We start from the raw sequence: 10,876 nt of genomic DNA, 5'->3' as shown, positions 1-10,876 counted from the left end.
TCACAGGTTCATTCTGAATGGACCCCACCTGACTCCAGAACATGTCAAATTTGTAAGAAACACACTTTATTTTGAGTTTATGGCATAGGGCTTTTATTTTGAAGTGCTGCTTCCTGCTCTTCAGCTACAAATGTATTGCCTTGTTTGTATTATTTGGCCTATTAACATGCTATGCCTTTGCAGTGTTCTTATGTCACTGATCTTGAAGCAATAATGTGCTTTTTTTAGGATGCAGTGATTTTTTTTTTTACAAAATTTGAAGTAACAGCACTTTATTCTTGCAATGTGTTTTATTTCATTGTGTTCTCAGCCCACATGTTGCATATATTGTGAAATATAATTGTATAGGTGGTAATTTATCTTATGTGTGGACCTTAAATTAGAGATTTAGGACAAAATCTAAACCAAATAGATTTTAATAGAATTAGATATTTGAACACATGCCTTTTTACGTAAAAACTTTTACAAAGAACATGGTGTTTAAATGATCTGATCGCCTCCCTGGTCTTTGTTTGTCTTCTGTAATCGTGGTTTGATCTTTTTCACGTTTTGTAATCTTAATTCCTAAACAGGCTATTGCTTGGCGCATGCGCAGTGCAATATGGGTGCGAGATGGAATGTTCTGGTTCTCGCACGGAAGTCTCGCGCATATTTGGCAGCCAGAGGCGCAACGAAAGCAGAAACGCTGCGACTGGAGCGACAAGAAGGGAACCGACGGCCCTTTGGCTGAGCTGAACTATTTGGATTTGGGGTGAAAGAAGCGGCGATTACTAAAATGACCAGTGGGTATCGACATATATTTTGACTGTAAGGCATTTGTGTAACTTATTGGATTGCATGTTAGTCTGTGCTCATTGTTTTTACCACTCGTTAGCCTCGGCCACCGCCGACCTGGGTTCCGTCTATTTGCTGACATGGACGGAACAGTGTTTCATATTTGTGTGGTCACCTTGGATTATAAATCATACACAACAATAAATGTGCCGTCCTTGTAGGCTAAAATGGCGTAGATGGGTTTATGCAACAACATGTGTTCAACGACTATTTTAGGGTAATGATTTTCGTTGAACGATTGTCAACATCGCTATGCTAATGGCGTCGTTGGTCCAGCTGTTAGTCGGAACCTCGGCCTGTTGTACAGCCATTGATAGCAGTGACAGAAAGCGGGTATTTAACCCAGATATTGACGCGGCTGGTAGCAGCGGCTGGTGTCAGACATAATGGAATCATTTTCTTTTTCCTCTCTGTAATTACTCGACTGGCTGGACAATAACACGATGGAGGACGCTTTGCTGCCCTCTGTGCTGTTGTTCTGGCATGAAGCTGCTCTGGAGCGCCCCTCTGCCACGTCGGCTGCTTTCACATTTTGCACCACTTTTCTTTTTTTCTCCAACATAACAATCCGTGCTTAATGTGAACGGGGCGTTTGTTATTTAAAATGATGGCCTGTGTGCACTTAGAAAATGCCTTTTAAATTGTTAGTGCTTCCTGTTTTTTCTTCTTTTGTGTGCGAGAGCAACGGAGATGTTTTTAAGGGTGTAGCTCGCATGCCTGTTGTGTTCGTCATTAATGTTACATTTTTTTAAGCATTGGTGTTTTTTTCCCTTTTGTCTGACATGCAGGAGGAAACCAGCGTGAGCTTGCACGTGCGAAGAACGCCAAAAAACAGAATGAACATGGCAAAGGGAAGAGGGTTGATGATGGGCTGTCTGCTGCTGCTCGGAAGCAAAGGTAGGTCTGTAGAGATTTAACAAACTGGATGCACACAAATACAATGAATGTTTGCAGCACCATAATAAGTCTGTTTTTTTACCCAAGTCTGTCTTGGCTTGAATATAGGACTCTGTACCATTTCACTCCTAGCTGATCATACATTTATATATTTTTCATCACATAAATAAATTCCTGAAATCTCACTTAGACAGTTACTGAGCTTTTAGCTTACGATTTTACTAGTGTTGCAAAAAAAAAAAACAGTCCAAAAGTTTTTCTTTTGTTTCAAAATCTATTATATTCTAAATGTATTCTGTTAAATAATAATTGATGTCACAAGTGTGCAAATGTTGGGTGCACCTAATGTGTGCTCCACATGTGTGTAACAATAGAGTTTTCCCTAACCAAGTCTATTTTTCTCTATAAATGTCCCCCTCTCCCAAAGGGATGCCGAGATAATGCAACAGAAGCAGAAAAAGTCAGATGGGACAAAAGAAGACACGAAGTCCAAGTAAAGGATGAAGTCGGAGACAAATTCAACTCAGTGCTTCAATAACATCCCATGTTCAGCATTCTTCCTGATATTTATGAAATTGGATCTGTCATTTTTGTCTAGCCTCGAGAATCTAGGACCCTACATTCTTCCCTATGGCAAATGACATTACTTGTTGGATTTGTTATTTTTACTTGGTGAAATTATGTCTGAGCAAGTTATAGGTTGTCCCACATTGGTGCTGCATGCAGAGGAGCATCAGTGGTGTAAGCAGCGGGAGAGAGATGAACAATTCTTGACACAAAGCATCTGCGTAACAGTTGTGTATTTTTGTACAAAAATGTCCCCTGCTGGTTTCAAATAAAGTGTATCTTTTTAGTTCATGCTTGCTTGAGTTATTCTGATTGCTGGTGTTGAAAATAGTTTGTGTAATACTTCCACAAGATATGTAAATTCGTTGTAGAAGGGCTGATGTTTACTTGTTCATTCTTGTTGCATCTTTTTTAATGACAACACATTGAGATGCAGTTTATAGACAAATGTAATATAGCGGGCAGGAGGAAGAACCATCAGTAAATAAACTCTGAATTATGTCTGTGTATTCCCGTATATGGAGAATTTTACTTTATGTTCTGATTCTGTTTCTAACAGAAATCTGTTTAACTAAAAATGCATTATTTCTAACTTGAAAAAGTATACAAATAAAGGGTGAATAACAGACAATATAATTTCTCTCAGGCCCTTGAGACCAGGTAAACCTCTGGTGTGTAAAGAGTTCAATCTAAAAATAGCATTTGCTGAACAGACAGCCTAGATAACAAAAGACTGCCTTTGTAATGTCAAACAAGTTAAAATGCTAAAAGACTGCTACTACTCCACTAATAGTACCTCCTATTATTACTGAAAAATTAAAATTTTCCTAAAGTTACTTTGAAGAATCCACATATTTAGACAAATTAGGCAACGAATAATCATAATGATAGTTATAGCTACTGCACTTTCTCTCAGCAAACCTGTGACAGGATACTGTCAACATGATGACCTCGGAGAATAAAAAGTCTTCATGTGTGTGCAGCAGGTACGGTACAGTGTGCGTGTGGCCTCTTTCTATCAATAGTGTTTCAGGCTCTGCAATGTGCAACCAGCCTAATAAAGTTTAGTCTCCTGAGAGGAAACTCAGGTACAGTGAGAACATGCCAAACTTTAACGTGCAGCAGCATCAGTGTCTTGTCACAGGCGTTTTTCCCTCTTCAGTGTACCCTGATTTTTTTTTCGAAATTACTGTTGTGCTGTTGCTTATTGGTTGCTTGATTTATGATCATTATGCAACTTTCACAAATTCTGATATGCCTCATGCTACATGGCCACGTTCAGCAGTATTCCCCTCACTACTGGTCCCCAACTTGGGGATCTAGACCTCCACTAGGGGTCGCCAAAACTTCATGATTTTAAGGAGTGTAAGAAAACGTTTTTAATAAATACAGTAGGCCTTTATCTAAGGATTTAATTAATTTCTGAGTAGAAAACTAAACGAAATTGTTATTTTTAAAGTTTAAATTTTTATTCAAGATAAAAACTTTAACTTTTAAACTTTAAAATTTTTTTTTACAGAATAATTGGTAAAGACCTGAACACAATCTATATTCACAGAGCTGTTACTCACTAATAAACGGCCTTGTCTTTCATTTGTAACATATGCAGTTAAAACAACTAAAGAGCTAATAAAACAATGGTCAAAGCTCAGGGAGAAAAAGACACAGAATTTGTCAAAAAGAAGCCTATTAAGTGTGTACTCTTGGGAAAAACGTACCCATATCAATACTTAGGTTAGGGGAAGTTTTATTTTATTTCCCAAGTAGTTATTGTAACATAAAACATGACTCTTTGGTGATGTTAGTGCAAGAGACATTAGGGTTTTTTTTTGTTTTTTTAAAGTTACCCATTATTTTGAGCCTTTGCAATGCAATGTCAGCAAAAAAAATTCATCAAAGTACCACCTTCCATGTTTGGGCATTTTTAAGACTTCTGAAAGATTAATTTGGGGGTTTTAATGCCAGTCAAAGCCTTTTAGATTAATCGATTCAATGCCTTTTGAGACTTTTTAAGGTTCTGCGGGGATCCCGCCATTATATATCAGTTGGTCTTTACTGTTGTTGTTATGTTGTTAAATTGTTATACATTCAGTCTAATAGGAAATACCCATAAAATATTTCATTTAGTCAGGGACTGTAAGTTCACTCTGAGAAAAAAGGGGGTCCCTCAAGAAAGAAGGTTAGGATCCACAGTAAATGGTTACACATCATTGTTAGTGTTACAGAAAATCTCTCTATAGAAGTCCTATTTTCCATAAATATCTCAAAATATAACATCCTGCCCACTCAACTTGTGGTTAAGGAAAGGATACATATGTGTTCTGTCTCTTTCCTTCGTGTTGTGTAACACTGGAGTCTGCCAAATTTACTGTAATTAAACCAAGCGTGCCAAGCAGACAGAATTATACTGTGCTTAAGTCCGACCACTAGGTGGAAGCACAGACCCAGGTATGTTTTTTCTAGTAAGCACACAGCTTACTAGTGCACATTGGATTTATCAGATTGGTAAAGCCGATAAATTGGCTATGGTCTATTATATCCTGTCTTTGCTTAATTAAGTGCTATGTGTCAGTTTGGGATTTAAGGGTATTGAACAAAAAGGCTTTTGATTGACATGTTTTTCATTCTACTGAAATGAAACAAACACATGTCCTGCTTGTACTATGACTGTCATTTTCCAATAAAAGCACAAAAAGCATATTGCTGATATTTTATAGTGTTCACTAAGCTACAGCTCAGCCTATTTATAGTCAATAAGCTGTGCCTACTTACTGAAATCCAGAGAGTTTATATCTTCTGTTCTCAAATTACAGGGCATATAATTAAGTCACCAGTTTAGCTTTTTTCCATCTCAGATAGCAGGGAAAATAGCTGAAGAGCTGAATAGTGATGAGGAACAAATGCAGAATCAGCAAGCTGCTTAAATTTCCAGACAATTCAAACCTTATTCGCTATCATTCATGATAGTCTGCCTACAGCTTTGGGGAGATCTCACTTAAATTCAAGCATAAGGCCCAACAGACTGACTGTGGGTTTTGGCAAGTTCTCTTAAAACAGACCAAGAGGAGCTCGGTGGTAATGAGAGATGCAGAATGCAAAAAAAAGACAGGAGTCAGCTCGTCTAATTAAATTCATACCAGAGGCCTCATCTTTATGCTTTCTCATCTGAATTTATTGAAATAGGGGGATTTGGGTGAAAAGCATTGTTGCAGCAGAGCTGTTGCTCTGCTATTTATGATGTTAAATAGTCGGATGTCAAAGTACAAATTGGGGAGAGAATGGACAACAATGTACTACAGCTGCGTGTTTTTAGATGTGTTAAATTTGTGTCAAATTACCCGCAGAAAAGACAACACCATCATTTAATCCAAAAACAGGTAATGATACATTTTTTATATACGGTATTAACAGAAGACGTCCATGTCTATCCACAATAAGGGCCAAAGAAGCATCAGAGAAATGTGTGGGACTGATGGAACGTGCTAAATACTAATGGTTACTGATTTAGTCCAGTCTCATTCATACACTACACTTACAGGTCCAGTGTGTAGGATTTAGAGGGATATGTTGGCGGAAATGAAATATAATATAAAGAGTATGTTGCTTTCAGTGTATAATCACCTGAAAATGAGGATGGTAGTGTTTTTATAGCCTTAGAACCAGCTGTTAATATCTACAGAGGGAGTGTGTCCGGTCCGTGTCCACGGAGTCTGCCATGTTTCACCGCTATGTTTGTGCAGTAGGCCAGAACTAACAAACCAACAACAGCCAAACTGTTTTTTCCAGGCATGGAGATGTTTTGGAATTAACAGAAAGTTTTGAATATATATTATTTTGGGTACTGTTTAAAATATGTTTGTAAAAACCCTAAAACATGTCTGACATTACCTAAAATACGTTGCATTTAAAACTTGTTGCTGCATTGTGCGACAGTCGATTGGATCTTCGGTTATCTATTGAAAATGCATTGGTGAAAATGTGTACACATCCACAGGTTAGATGTCCCACTGGCAGGCTTTCAGTGCTCCTGCCTCGTCTTGCTCTGATGTAGTGATGGTGAAACACACAGTGCTCAGAGCTTAGTGAGCCAGAAAAACTGACTAATCTCACTGTTCTCTCCACGATCCACCACTTCACAGCACAAGATCTGGTCCAGACATGCTACCCCCTCATTACAAAGTCTGCAGTCAACAGCGTACAGCGCCATGGTCGCATGCAAGACCTCAGGAGTTAGTTTCTGGATGTCTAGTGTTATGAAACCTAACTTTTGTCACCTGGGCTAACCAAATACTCTGTGAGAGTGGCCAAAACCCCATTTCTCCACATTATACCTCCTCCAGATTGTTGCTGTGAGAAGGACTTGTTATTTAGAGGGGTAAATATGGCTCAGCAAACCGGTCAAGTTGTAGTTACAATTTACATCCATGTCTGCACATGAGCTACACAATTGGTACAGTTTCAAGGTGGACAATCAAGATTAGAGTCACCACTTCAATGTCTGACCAAATGTTTCTCCTTCTGATCCTGAGTTATGCACAATGGCCAGAAAAGGGGTTTTGCTAAACATGATGATGTCACAGTGAAATTGACCTTTTGGATATAAATTGTGATCCCACCATCAGTTTATCCTGTTTAGACATTTGCATGGGATTTTGTAATATAATCAACATTTGACTTACTGACAAAACATGTTTTGTGAGTTCACAGCAAAGTTAACCTTTGTTGAGTCTAAGTTGACGCTTGTGCCAATTTGAAGCAATTCCCTATAGGCGTTTTCGATATATCGCGTTCACAAAAATGGGACAGACAACGAAAAAACATAATTCCTCTGGCCACGGCTGTCGCTGGCACAGAAGCATGAAAACACTCGGTTTTGTTGTCAAATAACGGTCTGTTTTTTGCTTGGCAGCCATCTCGCCTAGCTGCCAAACTAATCACCATCTCCTCCACATCCCGATGTCAGTCAGCTCACATACATGTGATCAGAACTATATCGCCTTTGAAATGTTGATATGATACATATGAAAAGTGCAATGCATACATGGTTTGCACAAACACACAATGTCAACATTTTCTTCTGCTGACAGGCCTGAAAACTACACTATCACATTTCATCCCAATTTATCACCATCTCAATGAAATTTAGCCTATACTTTAAAATATCTAATAAAGCCAGACTTACCTATCATGTTCATCATGGGGTAGATAAATACAGCCACTGGCAGGTACTCTTCTTGATTCATTATGCTGAGGGTGAGGGCAGTACAGTGTTTTAATAACACTTGTTTTCTGAAAAGAATAAATCTTTGACACTGCTGCAACCGCTTAGACAATGACTGCATAATGAATGATGGATGTTATAAAATGGAAGTGGCTGATGGCTGCAGTGTGTACGCAATGTCTTATCACAGAAACTCTCTTTGTAGTCATACTACCACTATAAATAATGATGGGGAGGAGGTACATACATCAGCTATAAACTATTAGATTGCTGCAGTTCTCCTAAGGCATGTCTCACGCTGCTGCACTTTGACTAAGCTTCACCCAGTGCTAATTAAATTTATAATGCCTGTAAATATTTAATAATATGATTGTAATTTTATTATCATATGTCTATATAAATCTATGTTGACACTAAAAGTTTAATAGAACAGTAGAGAAAATTCATAAAATGCTTTGAAGGACATAATGACTGAAGTAACCTACAATAGTGTTTGTGGAGGAATGGACAAAATGGACTTTTCCTGCTTTGCTTTGCTATTTTTAACGCTCTTGCACCTCTTAACCCTTGCACACATGACTACATGGTTCTTATGATGGTAATCCATCATTACCATCAGACGGCTGTATGTAATTTTCTGAACTGGAGAGTCAGCTAAGCTTTTGGACAGCACATACAAAAAAGTTCTGCATGCATGCACACATGCAAGTGTATGTGTGCATGCATGTAAAGAATGCATGCATTTTCACATGTGCAGTTTGATGCATGCATGTATTTGTCCTCGTGAAAAGTGAAATTGATTGCTGATCTTTGGAGCTTAATGATTCCCCCATTAATAAACATGGGGGAAATTAGTAATCGAAAATGAAAATACAATCCAAAACCACATAAATCATGATTAGTGTAAGGCCCAACCAGACTGAATAAGACAAGAGGAAAACATGTCAAATCTATTTCTGGATGAAGTTCAGGAGATGTTTTGGGTTGTTACCAGAAGAGTTAAAAATCATCATCCATTCAACAATATTAACGATTATGTGAATACCCAATTCTGATGAGAGATGAGATGGTGTGTGACCTAGGAAGTTGTGTTTGGACTGATTTAAAAGATCTTCTAGCTCCCTTCATTGACTGTGAAAACTAAATCTGCTTTTCAATTTCACCATCAACGAAGCGTTGCCATGAAATATGCAATGCAATCACAGCTGAAATGCAAGCTGGCTGTAATTGTTTTCAAGGCTGAGGCAAACAAAAGGCACTTTTCACAGCACAGTGATTTGTTAATAATGAATAGCAAATTACCGTCTTTGCTCTTCATCAAATGGCCGGTGACAGCAGATGAGCGGCTGGTGTTGAAAGTAAATGGATCTGTCACAGAGCATCAAAAGAGAGAGAATACGTTAAGATTTAGCTGGATTCGGAAGAATAGAAGACGGACATGGGCTGAAAGTGTGAGGAAAAAAGATCTTTTTGTTTTTATTAACCCCGAGTCATTGTGAGGAAAGATGTTGGATGAGAGTCTGCTGCACAGTCAGCTCAGAGCTTTCACACACAAGGGCAGTCTGTGAGGGAAGAGAACTATTATTCCTGCTGGCGGCTGATCTCTCTCAGCAAGGGTGTTAGGACTTCAATAAGGTGAAATTTATTCACAGTGCACTGTCATGTCTCAGAACAGTTTCTTGCATTTGGTCCATGCTGAGGCTGGTTTTGGGTCTGAGGCTTAGCAGATACTGACTGTGGGGTCTATGTTGGCATGGACCACGAACAGGCACTTTCTCATATGGTGAAATAAGATGTGATTACATGTCCTGATGCAAACACATCCAGCAGATTCCAGTGGATGTGCTTTTTGTTGTAATTTCACATTTCCTCAGGCTTGAGTTGCGAATAAGGGCTATATAGTTGTACACTGGTAATCAAAAACAAGATAGAAACTAACCTTGATGTACAATTTGACAGTGTTTTTGGATATGCTCACAAGGATTCAACACTACTTTGGTAAATGGGAAATGTGGATGGGCGTTTCACATTTAAAACTGGATAAACAGACTTTCATTAAGTGTCTTTATGAGACATAATTAAACCCAGGTGATGCATGGCCTTATCTGCTTTAACTTCTATGTGTGCCCATTTATATTTAATGTTATCAGTGTTGGTTTTGTAGATTTTGATAAACAGCCCAATCTCAAAGCAGTTCATATCAAATTCATATCTATGTGTCTACTTATTTATATTAGTATTATTACTTCTGGCTGGTGTTTCAAACAAGCTCCTATCAAAAAAAAAAATCACTAACCTCTGGAAAAGACATTTATTATCAGCATATTGTTAACTAAAGACACTGAATAAATTGCCTATTTAACTTGGAAGATAAGACATGTCCCCATCTTGTAGGCTACAACACATCTCCTCATTTGATCTGTGTATACTGGCATACAGCATGAAAAATGTGTACTGACTGTGTCGTCAGACTCATGAGGTCCCAGTAAAATTTGGCCATTACTGAAATTACGGTTAATGATGTCACACAGGCTCAATCTGATGCAAAATCACACCAGAGGAAGTTGTACCGAAGATAATCACAGCCGTTATGATATACAGTACAACCGCATGACCTCGAGTGTGATGTTGCTTTTATACAACAATTCAACAAACGTCTGATTTTAGTTTTCAGTAATTATAGACAACACATTATGATGTGTTTGTTCATCCAATTTTTTTTTTCACTCCGCCGACACAAGTAGTTCCGCAACCTGGAAGTAACAGCTGTTGCCTAGCAACAGAAAGTTTCTCAATTACAATTACAATAATTATAATTATTTGTGTGTTTCCAGTAAAATAAGAGTCTGTTAACTGTAGCAGACTGTTGTATACTGTGTGTCTCTCTTGAGTTGCCGGGGTGAGTAGGAAGGACCCTCACCTGCACGGAGCTGCAGTGTCAGCCGCCTCCAGGTGCCTCCCTGTCTCCAGAGAAGGAAGAGGACAGGTCAACCTCGGAGTCCCTGCCGGGCGAGCGTCTGTTTAACATCCCGGGCCAGGTTTAAAAGGGTCTTCGTCTCCGCGCCACATCTGCGTCACGTAGTTGTACACAGTCTTGAAGCACCCCGCCGAGGTTAGCTAGATAGCTAGCCATACTGAGGCAGCTAAGCTAAAAACAGCAACGCGGCTACCGGCTCCACTCTCACTGTTAATGTCTTGCATCCCAATACAAAAAGGCTTGGCTCAGTATGATACCATATTTCCTCAATGTGCCATCATATTTCTTCAAAATGAATCACACATGCTAGCTAAGTCTGTCAAGGCTAACTGCCATGTCCTACCACTAGTTTGCTAACTTGCAAACTAATCAAACTTATA

General features: G+C 38.7%; 1 long non-coding RNA gene across 1 annotated transcript; it reads left to right on the top strand.

Moving 5' to 3' along the window:
• Nucleotides 1-620: 620 nt before the first annotated feature.
• On the top strand, nt 621-1,659 carry LOC121944015. Its single transcript, XR_006105890.1, has 2 exons — nt 621-807; nt 1,623-1,659. It is a non-coding gene; the product is annotated as an uncharacterized LOC121944015 (long non-coding RNA).
• The last annotated feature ends 9,217 nt before the right edge of the window (nt 1,660-10,876 follow it).

The sequence above is a fragment of the Plectropomus leopardus genome, chromosome 1 (genome assembly GCF_008729295.1).
Source record: "Plectropomus leopardus isolate mb chromosome 1, YSFRI_Pleo_2.0, whole genome shotgun sequence".
Lineage (NCBI taxonomy): Eukaryota > Metazoa > Chordata > Actinopteri > Perciformes > Serranidae > Plectropomus > Plectropomus leopardus.
Note: the sequence above shows the minus strand (reverse complement) of the source record. Positions and strands in the feature narration are given on the sequence as shown.